This window comes from Artemia sp. Qi Xiang Cuo, chromosome 15 (genome assembly GCF_049724085.1).
Source record: "Artemia sp. Qi Xiang Cuo chromosome 15, ASM4972408v1, whole genome shotgun sequence".
Taxonomy (NCBI): Eukaryota; Metazoa; Arthropoda; class Branchiopoda; order Anostraca; family Artemiidae; genus Artemia; species Artemia sp. Qi Xiang Cuo.
In genome coordinates this window covers 52,055,521-52,069,853 of record NC_142808.1, presented here as the reverse complement: position 1 = coordinate 52,069,853, position 14,333 = coordinate 52,055,521, and positions in this window count along the sequence as shown.

Here is a 14,333-nt window from a genome sequence, read left to right as displayed (position 1 = left end):
ATTTTGACCTATATGGTTTTAAAGTTCAACAAAATACGTCAATCTCCTTACCCACTCAGTCAACTGGTTGGTCAAGGGGTTAAAATCATTTAAGAACTCCTCTATCTTGTCGTTTTCTGAACATTTAGAAGTAGCCAGGAGAAAAAAATGACGTTTTCGAGAACTAAAAAAGCAAGAAGACAAGGCTGATTGAAATAAATTCGCTTGAATTATACTCGATAGAAACTGGCGACAAGCGTTAGACAAAAAATCACAGCTGGAAGTATAGAATTTAAAACAGAAACATTCGCCAGTGAATATAAATAAAATTGAGCCGCAACACAGCTTTTCTGCGAAACTCCTTTCTTTCTATGACAGCAGTATAATAAGAACCTTGTGCTTACTTGTAGTTGTTGCACGTTCAAGCCGTATCCAGACTCATCGTGGTGCCCAGCAGATGACGACATGTCTCCTTCCATAGGTTTCGCTCGAGAGGGGCAGGCTCCACCATTTCATGCCACTGGCGATCCCAGCGACAGCCATATTTTCGGAATCCTCCGATTGGCTCCAGATCAGACTTAACTATTGCTAGCCACGTCTTCTTTCAACCTCCTGCCCTCTTCTTCCATGCCCGTAGTGGTAGACATTTGAGACATATTTTGCTTATATGGTCATCTGGTCTGTGCATTGTGTGACCAAACCATCTCAGTCTCCTGTGTTTAACAATGTCAGAGACAAGTGGGCGTTCCCCACATCTTCTCCTTACTCCTTCATTCGGGATTCTATCTGAGAGGCGGATACCCTGGACATAGCGCAGGCATTTGTGGTTGGATATATTCAAGCTCAACGCTTCGGTTACTTTAAGTGACCATGTTTCATATCCATAGTGGAGGATAGAGGGAACCAAAGCTTCATACTCTCGGCGCTTTGTGCGTGGCGATATTTCGATCTTCTTCCATGCTTCTTTAGTCGAAGGAAGACGCTCCAGTCTGACAATAGGCCGCTCTGGGGTTCTTCTGAAGATTTACCGGCAAGATTTACCATCAATCTTTGGTATTTGAACAAATGAACGTTCTCTATCTGATTACCATTTAGGGCAACAGGGGCTTAATCCATCCCTTCTGCTCGCATGGATTTTGTTCTTGGTAGGCTTATTTGGAGACCAGTCGAAAGTTCCTTGAATACCATGTCCTTTATCATAGCCTGGGCTTTTGCAACAGATTCAGCAAGTATGTTCACATTGTCAGCATAGTCAAGATCTGTGACGGAGAAGGACGGGCTCACTGCAACGCCTTTATACTTGTCCAGGACCCTGAGGATCCAATCGATGACGAAGTTAAACAAAGATGGTGAAAGGACACAGCCTTGACGTACACCTTCCTCAATCAGGACTAGATCTGAAAGATGGCTATCAACTCTTACCCGGGCCTTTGTTCCAGCATAGTATACCTTGAGCAGATTGATGGTCTTCTCAGGCACACCGTCCTCTCTCATTGCTTCCCATATTGCATCACGATGGAGTGAATCAAACGCGGTAATGAAGTCTATGAAGATTGAATTGTTTCCCGCTGGTGGTTAAACCGGTGTTCAAGGAGTTGTCACAGGCTAAAAATCTGGTCACAGCAACCCATGCCCAGCCGGAATCCTGCTTGGCTGAGTCCCGTTCGTCTGTTTCGGGTGTCTCTGAATCTATTTAAAGGTATGACTGTGAACAGCTTGGCAGCAATGGGGATAGGGGATATACCTTGGTAGTTTTTGCAGTCGATTAGGTCTCATTTTTAGAAGATAGGGACAATTATTGAGGTCTTCCAGTCATCTGGGATGTATTCATTGTCCCAGCCTTCAGTTATCACGCTATGAAGTTTACCCATCACCACATCAGGGAGAGCTTTCAGTAGCTTGACAGGAATCCCAGCTATTCCTGGGCGTTTATGATTTTTCAAAACTTCGATCGCCTTTATTAATTCACCCCTGGAGGGTGGGTCCGTACATACATTTGATAAGCCTGGTTGTGTGGGGGGTTCTGCGGTGCAGTAAGTGGTTGATTTCGATTACTATTGTCTTCTGGACCTGATAGCTCTTGGAAGCGAGCACGCCATCTTTCCATATGCTCCTCGCTACTTGTGAGTATTTTCCCATGCTTCACCTTAAGCGAGAGGATGGTAGTTTGCTTCTTCTTCCCAATGCATTCTCCAAGTATCTTATAGAGTTTTCGTGCATCGGTCCGTTATGTGGCTCTTTCCACATCACTGGGAATATTGAACCAGTAGTCGTTTTTGTCAGCTCTTCTCAATTTATAACATCCTTGGCGTAGCATTTTCTATGTGGGGGATTTCTTGTTGGTCATTTCTTTTTTCTTGGCAGAGTTTGAGTGTCTTTTCTGCGATTGATTTCTTGGTTTTATGCTTGACAAACCCAAGTATGTTTGAGGCAGCTTCATTGATGTGGTCCTTGAGTTTGCTCCATTTCTTCTCAATCTTTATCTTGGGGCACTGATCAGTCGGGGTTGCCTCCTCGGTGTCATCTTGAAGGACAACAAATCGGTTTGAGAGTTCAAGGACAAATACTCCTCGGTACTTATCTACTTTCAGCTTCAACACGTCTATTTTCTGGTTTGGCATAGTAGTCTTCCTTGAGCTAAGTCTGTACTTTAGCCTTGTCTTCAGCAAGAAGGGGTCAGATCCATTTTTTTATTCCGTGTCAGCACCTCTGTGCACTCTCGAGTCCAACACCATGGATTTCCATCATCGGGATACAAGGAGATAATCTATTTGGGCCTTTACTCTTCCATCACGAAATTTCCATGTCTACATATGACACGACTTGTGCCTAAACTAGGTGTTAGCCACAGCGAGATTGTTCTGTATTGCGAACTGCAGAAGCCTGTTTCCGTTTGTGCACCGGCCTCCGAGGCCGTTCTTGCCTATTGCCTGTTCCAATTAATTCAGCTTTCTGCCGATTCTGGCATTGAAGTCACCTCAAGTAGGAGGATATCTTTCCGGGGAATCTTATCAATGACCGTCTACAGGTCACTGAAAAACTGATCTTTTTGCTGTTCAGTGGCATCTCTTATTGGGGCATAAACGCTAAGGATAGTCAGATTGTTCGTGCGACCTTTAATTCTTGCCTGTACGATTCCCTCAGACACAGGCTCATATTCGATGAGCCCAGTGATTGCTTTGGGGGACAACAGGATACCTACTCCTTCCCGGCCAGATCCATCTAATGGTCCCGAGTTAAAAAAGAGACCGCCTTCCCAGCCGAAAATTCAAGGGTCAAGATGTTATGTTCATTTAGTCTCGTGTCAGAAACACACAGATTATCAAAGTTATAAGGATAATATTCATTAGCTACAAAAAATTGTGTCAATACACATTTAATCGAGCACAGGTTCCAGCAGCCGATCTTCAGGCCTTGTCTTCTTGATAGGAAGGTAGGTAGCATACTTTTCGACGAGAACGCCATTCTCGTCGCATTGCATAATACCGGGGATGCCGTAGCCAAACTTTTAATCATCATATTTGTCATCATTAATGAGTGTTTCTTGGGGATAAGGTACATCACAAGGTCCCCAGTCTTGTGGTCACCCAAAGCGCGTTGGCCATCACCATGCTCAGCGTTGAGTTCGGTGATGTTTACATCCCTTCACCACTTTGAGGTGCGCTAGCAGACTCCCTGTGTAGTCTTTGGACGGAGAACTAAGCCTCATTCCCTGAATGCCCACCATCGCCGCGGAAATTTCCAGGCTTCGCTACCTCTTTGATCCCACTTAGAATCAGTAATAGGCTTCAGAAGGCTTATAATGTAAGCCATATGCACACGGCTACACGCCAAAGGGATTTACGCGGAACCTGCCAGCAGGGAATGGCCATTCACTTCTTCTTTCCAGCCTTCTCAGTGGCCTTGGTGACTTTGCCACCAGCAGTAGGTAGATCCTAGTAGTAGCAGTAGGTAGGAGGTAGAGCAGTAGGGGATGACAAACGACAACCGTAGGATAGAAGAAAAAGATGGATTTGATAGTTCTAGCATACAACATTGGTTAAGACTTTAGGTCTACAAAAAATTAAACAAGAAAAACGGGTTTTAATTTCTATAAAGCAGTGAATACATGCTTTATAGACACTGCTTTATAGAATTTTATGTATTCACTGCTTTATAGAAATTAAAACCCGTTTTTCTTGTTTAATTTTTTATAAATGGAAAAGCAGTGGGGTCTAAGAAATTATTTAAGACTTTAGGTCCTATTCGGTTGATAAATGGTGCTTGCGCAGGGCACAAAAACATTTAAGAAAAATCCGCAAGCCGTTACCAAAGCTTAAAAGTAAAGTACAAGTTAAAAAAAGTAAAAAAAAAAGAAGAAAATAAAGACATTTGATTTTTGATTTGGAAAAATGTCCAAAAAGTGTCCTTTATTTCAAAAAGCTGCCTTTTTTGATCCAATAGTGTCCCGGTGTCCTTCAAGTGAAAAAGTGTCCAAAAGGCACTAAAAGTGTCCATTTGGCATCCCAGCTTTGTATCCTGTCATCTATTTCTTTTCTGACTTTTTTTTATAGGTAGCACCCTTTTTCAGGCAACATTTACTAGTTTTTCCAATAATTTATGGAAAAACTGTTAACAATTATTTTATTTTGGAAAAACTGTAAATATTTGTTAACAATAGACTATCTCGTATCGAAATTTGTACTATAGTTTTATGCTCTACATCCCATGAACCCCGTCTACATGGAAATCTTTTTAATTTTAAGAACATTCGTCAATAACATTTGACTTGCCATTTAACATTCTTTTCCAACATAACAACCGTTGCCGAAACGAATTTCATTTGGCAACTTAAGTTCAATAATCATGGTTTTCCTCCAATATCACACTTTGCAGGACAAGAAATAGCAACTAAAATTTATGACTTAAAAGAAGTTGAGCTAGATCCTATTTTTATAGTTTTTGAATTGAAACAAATTTCAGCTTTGCTTTTTCTTTACTCTTGATCTTCATATTTTGAAAAGAATTGATAAAATTATTAAATAAATAGTAACTTCGGTGGCCGGCGCTTACCCCCCCCCCCTCCGAAAAATACCCCCCTCCCTCGTGGAAAATAAGGCTTTCCAAATTTGAGAATTGTATTTGAGTTTATTTTTTTAATTTACGTAGGGGCCAAGGAATTTTGGTACTTGTGTATTATGCGCCACACACTCAAGTTTACGCTGTGTAAAATTCGCGAACACACAGGTATTTTTCGTAGTTTCTTCGTTACTTAAGAAATTAATTTGCGCTATAGATTTGCACATAAGGGAGGGAGTGGGGGGGGGGTAAGCATAGTGGGTCTGCATGCAAAATGTTTTTGGTACAATTATCATGCATATTAGATAGATAGACAAATGAGTGTATTTAAAGCCAAATATACAGCCATGAACACAGTAAAATAACATAAATAAATATAGTGAATAAAGGGGGGGGGTGTTTAGCACCCCAGAAAATGTCCCCCTCCCATAAAAAATACCCCCCCCCCATACGGAAAGTAACCCCTGGGGAAAATGCCCCCTATTTTTTTTTAGTTCCGTTGAAAAATGCTAAGGATCTGAGAAAAAGAGGAATTTACACACCAGAAGTATCTTAAAAACTTAAAAAAAAACACACAAATTCATTTGTGTTAAAAAGACTTCCATATGAACTTCTGCAATTTTTGGCAGTAGAGGGTGCCAAATTAAAAAAAAAAAATGAAGAAGAAAAATAATTAGGCAAACAATCATCAAAATTAAGCTAAAACATATGGCACCAAAAAGTTTAAGAAGGTTTGGCTATCCTTCGAAAGAATAGTTGGCTTTGGGAGCCAACACATTCTAAATTGTTAAGTTTTTTACGGACAAAAGCGCTGTCAAATTCTACGAGTTTGTTTTTCTTATCTGCCAAGTGTAAAACTACCACAAATCGCCATTAACAAATAAATAAAACTCAAAACAAACAGAAATTTTAAGAGATAGCCTAGTCAAACTCTAACAAACATACAATAGATATTCATGTAATGAATGAATAAATCTTAAAACGAGTGAAACTTAAATTGAATATGCAAATCAACCTTGAAACGAACAAAAATCACAACAAACAAGAGTTTGAGTATCGCCTCCTTCTGTCACTGTAAAAGTCTAAAACCTACTGCATCATTGGCGCTTTACAGGAAACAAATTTTATTACAAATATTTTCTTTTGTACTTAATATTAAAAAAAAACATTAAAATTATAGTAAAATTTTGAACTGATGAGCTTTCAGCAATTATTTTCGATATACATCAAATATTCAATTTAATTTATTAGTTGTTTCTAAAATTGTTCAAGACGAATATAGTTTCACTACAAACAAGAGTTTAGATACTGCCGCCTTCCTTAACTGTAAATAAAAACCAAAAGCCTGAAAACGAATTATATTACAAATATTTTCTTTTCCAGTTTTTACATCATTGAAAATAAAACTAAAATTAGAGTGAAATAAATTCTTGAACTGATGGATCTTTCACCAACTAATATCATTATATATAAAATATTCAATTTGATATTGTGTACACTTTCCAAGGCTGTTTAAGATTCATATAGTTTTTAGTAAAGTGCCAATGATGCAGTAGGTTTGAGACTTTTACAGTGAGCGAAGGAGGCAATACTCAAACTCTTGAATGCAGTAATTTTTGTTCGTTGCAAGCTTGAGTTGCATATACAATTTAATTTTCACTTGTTTTAAGATTTATTTTTTCATTTACTTTAATATCTATGGTATGTTTGTTTGCATTGGTGGTTTATTTAATTTCTGTTCGTTTTAAGTTTCATTTATACTCCAAGAGCAAAATATATTTTTTCTTCGTTTTAAGCTTGATTTTCATATTCAATCTAAGCATTACTCGCTTTAAGATCTATTTATTCATTTATATTATTACTTTTTGTATGTTTTTTCCTATGATTTTTTATTTAATATTTGTTCGTTTTGGGTTTCATTTATTCTTTAATAGTAATTTCTGGTAGTTTTGAGTTTGAATTTTAAAAGGTATTTGTATCTGCTGAGCTCAAGTTTAAATGATCTTTACTTTTCTTTGAAAAACTTGTTTTTTAGAATTTTTTTTTAATTAATTTTAGTTCGTTTTTTATTTCATAAAATTTCAAGTTTTAAAAAGTTCCTTATTTCAAAATCAAACTTAAAAAAAATAAATCAAATCTTCATCAAAGTATCAAAACTGGTATCAAAGTAAGAATATCAAAGTGAAAGAAGTTTGCCCTTTTTGAAATGAGCCCCCTTTGAAGTTTATACGACGACCCCTTCTATATGAAGTGCATCTGGGAATAAATAAATGGAGTCTGGGGGCAGGCTAGCTGCCCTCCGATTACTTTTTACTCTGAAAAAGTGAATTACAACTTTCAGTTTCATCTATTGAGTTTATACGAGCATCCCTTCCATAAAAACCATATATGCCCCCAGGGCATAACTTACAACGCCTACCCTCGGACCCTGGCGGGCTGTGTCGACACCGGAGTTTTGCTATCTGAACTTTGAACTATTTTTAACAAAAGGTATAGCTCGAAATTTTTAGCTGATGCATTTCGGGCGTGGACGGGGGGGGGGCCTAGTTGCCCTCCAATCTCTTTTGACTCTTAAAAAGAGAACGAAAAATTTCAATTTCCAATCAAATGAATCCTCTCCGAAGTTTATACAAGCTTTCCTTCCATTAAAACGATATATACCCCCAGAGCATTACTTAAGCCTGCCTCCGGGCCATGGGGGGTTGTTTCGAAACAGGAGATTTTCTTGTCTGACCTTTGAATTATTTTTAATGAAATGGCTATTTTAAAAATTTTATCGGATAGGCTTGAGGAAAAAAGGGTGTGTGAGGGGGGCAAGTTTCCCTCAGATATCTTTTGACTCTTCAAAAGTGAACTAGAACTTTCAATTTCCAATCAGATGAGCCCTCTCTGAAGTTGATATGAGCAACCCTTACATAAGAACCATGCACGCCCCCAGGACAACACTTACAACGCCTATCCCCTGGACCCTGGGGGTTGTGTTGAGACGTTTTTGTAATCCAATTTTTGAACAATAAAAAAAAAACTGACTCAAAATTTGTAGCTGATGGGTTTGGGGAAAAAAGGGCATGGGGGGGGGGGGGGGAGCTAGTTGCCCTTAAATCTCTTGACTCTTAAAGTGAATTAGAACTTTCAATTTCCAATCAAATGAGCCCTCTATGAAGCTTGTACGAGCATCTTTCATAGGAACCATACATGCCCTTAGGGCATATTTAGAACGCCTTCTTCCGGGCCCTGGGGGGTTGTATGGACACCGGAGTTTTTTTATCCGACCTTTGGACTACTTTTTTTTTTAACAAAATGTCTACCTCAAAATTTTCAATAGATGCGTTTGAAAAAAGCGTGGGGGGGGGGCTAGTTACTCTCGGATCTCGTTTGACTATTAAAAAGTGAACTCGAACTTTAAATTTCCAATAAAATGGGCCCTCTCTGAAGTTTATACAGGTATACCTTTCATAAGGACCATATATGCCCCAGGGCATAACTTACAACGCCTCCCCTCGGGCCCTGGGAGGTTGCGTCGACACCCAAGTTTTTGTTATCTAACTTTTGAACAATTTTTAACTTAATGGCTATCCCAAAATTTTTATCGGATGCATTCGGGAAAAAATGGGCGTGGGGGGGGGCTAGGTGCCCTCCAATCTCTTTTTGACTCTCAAAAACCCTGGGGGGCTGTGTCGTGCCCGGAGTTTTCCTTATATGGTCTTTGAACTATTTTTTAAAAAATGGCTATCTCAAAGTTCTTATCAAATGGGTTTGAGAAAAAAAGGGTGCGGAGGGGGGGTCTAGGTGCCCTCCAATCTATTTTGACTCTTAAAAAGTGAATTATAACTTTCAATTTCTAATCAAATGAGCCCTCTATGAAGTTTACATGAACATCCCTTCCATAAGAACCACATATGCCCCCAAGGCATAACTTAAAACCCTTGCCCTGAGGGTAGTGGGGAAGTATCCTCCTCAAAAACATATTTTCTATGTAGAAAACAACTACGCTGAACAAAATGGCTATCTCAAAATTTTGACTGGATGTGTATGGGGGAATAATGGGCGTGGGGGGGGGGGGCTAGTTGCCTTCCAATCACTGTAGAAGATTAAACAGGGCACGATCCCTGTGAGGGTCCAAATCGAATGAGCCATTTTTGAAGTTGGGAGGGGGGCTAGTTGCCCTCCAATCACTTTCGACTATTAAAAAGGGCACTAGCCCTTTGAGTTTCCAAATCGAATGAGCCTTTTTTGAAGTTTCTACGACAACGCCTTATATAAAAACCTTATATGCCCCCAGGGCACAACTTGAAACCCTTGCCCTGAGGGTTGTGGGGGAGTGTCCTCCTCAAAACACATTTTCTATCTGGAAATCAACTACGCTGATCAAAATGGATATCTCAAAATTCTGATTGGATGTGTTTAGGGGAATGATGGGTGTGTGTGTGGGGGGGGGGGGGCTAGTTGCCCGCCAATCACTTTCGACTATTAAAAAGGGCCCGAGAACTCTCCCCCCGGCCCAGGGGGTTGTGTCAACACCGGAGGTTTTGTTATATGATCTTTGAACTATTTCTAACAAAATAGCTCTCAAAATTTTTATCGGATGCATTTGGAAAATAATGACGTGGGGGGGGGGCTGGTTACCTTCCAATATCTTTTGACACTTTAAAAGTGAACTAGAACTTTTAATTTCCAATCAAATGAGCCGTCTCTGAAGTTTAGAAGAGCATTCCTTCCATAAGAACCATATATGCCCCCAGGGCATAACTTACAACGCCTGCCTTTGGGCCTGGGGGGCTGTGTCAACCCCGGAGTTTTCGTTACATGGTTTTGAACTTTTTTTTTAAAAATGGCTATCTCAAAGTTATTATCAGATGGGTTTGAGAAAAAAAGGGTGCTTAAGGGGGGGAGGGGGGGGGGATAGGTGCCCTTCAATCACTTTTGACTCTTAAAAAGTGAACTAGAAATGTCTATTTTCAATTAAATTAGCCCTCTTTGAAGTTTATAAGAGCATCACTTCCATAAGAACCATATATTCCCCCAGGGCATAACTTACAACGCCTATCCCCCGGACCTGAGGGGTTGTTTCGACCCCGGAGGTGTTGTTATATGATTTTTGAAATATTTTTAACAGAATAGCTATCTCAAAATTTTTGTCGGATGCATTTGGGAAAAAAGAACGGGAGGGAGGGGGAGGCTAGCTACCCTCCAATATCTTTTGACACTTAAAAAGTGAACTAGAACTATTAATTTCCAATAAATTGAGCCCTCTTTGAAGTTTATACGAGTATTCCTTCCATAAGAACCATATATGTCCCCAGGGCATAACTTATCACCTTTGCCCTGAAGACCTTGAAGGGGGGAGTATCATGCTCAAAGATATAATTTCCAGAACTTTTAACTACGTTGAACACAATGGCTATCTCAAAATGCTGATTGGATGTGTTTGGGGAAATGGTGGGCGTGGAAGAGGTGTTAGTTGCAATTCCAATCACTTTCGACTATTAAAAAGGGCACTAGCCATTAAAATTTCCAATCGAATGAGCCCTTTTTGAATTTTCTACGACGATTTCCATAAAAACCTTATATGCCCCCAGGACATAACTTACAACCCTTGCCCTGGGGTATGTGGGGGGGGGGTTGTCATCCTCAAAGACCTAATTTCAAGAATTTCCAACCACGTTGAACAAAATGGCTATCTCACACTTTTGATTGGATGGATTGGGGGAAATGGTGGGCATGAGAGGGGGGTTATTTGCCCTCCAATCACTTCCGAATATTAAAAAGGGCACTAGCCCTTTGAATTTCCAATCGAATGAGTCCTTTTTGAAGTTTCTACGACAAAGCTTTCTATAAAGAGCTTATATGCTCCCAGGGCATAACTTACAACACTTGCCCTGAGGCCTATGGAGGAGAGTAGTCCTCAAAAACATAATTTCTATTTGGAAATCAACTATGTAGAACAAAATGGCTATCTCAATATTTTGAGTGGATATTTTTGGGAAAATAGTGGGCGTGGAAGGGGTTTTCCTTGCTTTCTAATCACTTCTGACCCTTAAAAAGGGCACCAGAAGTCTCAGTTTACATTCGAATAAACAGCCTTTGAAGTTTTTACGACGACTCCTTCCATATGAAGTGCCTCTGGGAAAAAAAAATAAAAAAACATTGGAGCCTTATGGCCTTTACTATAGGCAACGCTATGGCGTTGCCTCTGATAAGGCAATTTTTTCAGGCTCGTAACTTTTGATGGGTAAGACTAAACTTGACGAAACTTATATATCAGAAATCAGCACAAAGATCCCATTCTTTTGATGTATCTACTGATATCAAAATTCTGTTTTTTAGAGTTTCAGTTACTATTGAGCCCTTACTAGCGAGCCGGGTCGCTCCTTACTTACAGTTCGTTACCACGAACTGTTTGATCACTGATCAAAGTTAATGTTATTTATGCCTTTCATTTATGTTATTTTACTGTGTTCATGGCCGTATATTTGGCTTTAAAATACACTTATTTGTCTATCTATCTGATATGCAGAATAATTGTACCAAACACATTTTGCAGGCAGACCCGCCACGCCTACCCTCTCCCCTAATGTGCAAATCTATAGCGCAAATTTATTTCTAAAGTAACGAACAAACTAAAAAAAAAACCGATGTGTTCTCGAATTTTACACAGCGTAAACTTGAGTGAGTGCCGCATAATACAAAAGTACCAAAATACCTTACCCCTACGGAAATTAAAAAATGAATCTCAAATAAAATTGCTTATGGTGTAGTCGCTTAGCGCACACGACTTTTCTAACCATGCAACACCTTCCGTATCCCTTTCGTTTCCTAAAGGTGCGCAAAGATTTCCAACAAATTAAAAAATTCTCCAACTACAAATATATCATTGAGAACGGGGAACAAAATTCATCTATAAAAACAAAAAATAATTTTTTTCATTAATAATACACGAGGCAACAGGGGATAGAACATAGGGGGGGGAGACTAATTGCAATTATAATTAATTAAATTTCACTTTAATATCACAAAACATAATCGATAAGTTTGCATAGAAGAAAAACATGAAAAACAAAAATATAATGGCACCGAAAATTTAATTGTAATTCATTTGACGAAATCAAGTTGGGCGTTAAATTGACTAATAAAAACCCACAATGGACAAAAACACCCAAAAAAAAAAAAAAAAAAAAAAAAAGAACACAAAATACAACAACTTACTCATGTTAACAAATATGCAGTAAAGATAGAGTAAAAAGTGATTAGCCATATCCCTATTAAAAAATGATACCTTGCTATTTATCTTGGCAAACGACCAGTGAACATCTTAAAAAGATAGATTTGTATGAAGCCTGTTGAAATTAAATCAGGTGAGATATGAGTCCATTACGAAATAAAGAGACAACGAAATTAAACATTGCAATAAATGATGACTCTATTGGATACAATGAAAGTATTGAAAACAATTAAAACACTGACAAGATACGAGAAAAAAAAATCTTGGCTAAGGATTAGGTACATTGCAAATGAATAAATATTAACTCAATCAATACAACAAAATAATGAATTCTTTTTATTTCACAAGTTTTTTTTACTTTACTGAGTACAAAACAAGAGAGAATGTAATGAAAAAAAGAGAAGCGAATAAGGACACTGACAAAAAAGAAAAACTATATACTTCACTCCATTAATAATCAACAAACAGAGAGAGTAAGAAAAGTCCCGCGATAATATATTAAATCTTCACTCCATTGATTCATTCTGAGCGTCAAATCGACCTCCACTAACACTAGCCAAGTTATGTTTAAAATGAGGCACAACTTTTTTAGCAGCACTAGATCGTAAATAATAATTTTGCGGTGGAGTTAGTTCTGTGTTAGGGTTCGTCCATAAGTATTTTTCATGCGTACCATTTAGACAGTTGAAATGCAGAATTGGGGGAAAACTTTTACAGACCATAGTTTCAAAAACGAGTTCACGCAATTTCGCCTTTTTTGCAAGGACATTCTTCCACATTTTCCGTACTTCGGAGGGGGGGGAGCATCATCACTAATGTAGACGTGGAACAATGACGAGAGTGTTTTGCGTCTTAGTTTCTTTGCCTTCTTCAATATATCCACTTTCGTCTCCTTATCTTGTACCTGAACTTTGATGAACCTTTTCTGAATGTTTCGTTCAATGATTTTGAAATTAGTCACCGCGGCAAATCCAAGGCCTGAAGATACAACACTCGCAAAGATATCTAATGCAGCAGATATCGTTTCACATGGGACATTCCACAATATGAGCTTTTTATCAAGTTTTTCGAATTCAAGCTTAGTTGCCAATCTGTTGCCAGTGACATTAATTTCAGTCTCCTGATTCAAAACCTCATCAGTGAGAACTTTTATTTGGTTCTTTAGTGCATCATTTTCTTTTTCAAGAGAACCCAGGCGGGTATCATTATTTGACAACGATTGCTGAAAATCACTTTGAATATTCTCTAACTTAGCCACTCGATCATCCAGAGACTTAAGTTTATTTTCAAGTGAGTCTAATTTTTTTCCGTTGTTACTTACAAGCCCAATCACAGTTTTGATGCTATCAGCTAAAGTTGCAAACGATGTATCTGAGATTGAGGCTGAACTAGTACCAGATACGTGAAATCATCTTTTTTAATTCCAACCTTCATCCTCATCATGCCTTGATCGTTTTTTCCGTCCCATTGTTAATAATTAATAAATTCCGTGAAATCCAATTCATGATAACAGTCCAAAGTTTAATAATAGTAACCGATGTGGTAATAAATTGGCTCTAGTAATATACCATTAGTATCCTTACTTAAGTAGGTAAACCAATAATTGTCTCTTAGTAATATACCATTAGTATTCTTACTTGAACAGGTAAATTAGTATCCAAATAAACATTATCAATGAAATTCAATATCCAATTCAAATGGAATTTTTAACCGTAAAAAATATACGCACACCAAGAAACGAGGTGTTACTCGGTCAAAGTCATGATCGCTACTGACGTTTGATAGCTATTAACGTTTCTTATCGACAAACCACCTATCACAAGTACGTTACATTTCTGTTTTTGCTCTTAGTAGAACTCCAAACTTCTTAGAGGTTTTTGTGTGAGTATTCGGAGAGGGGGGGGGAGTTCCCATAGATAGTTCGCAGATAAAATCTACACCGTTATCATTTATTAAACCACTATAACAACAAAATCAGATGACCATTTATAGAGGGCAGTCAATATCAAAAAAATACTTAAAAAGAAATTTATAACCTAAAAATAGGATGAAAAACGACCAGGTCATTTAATAA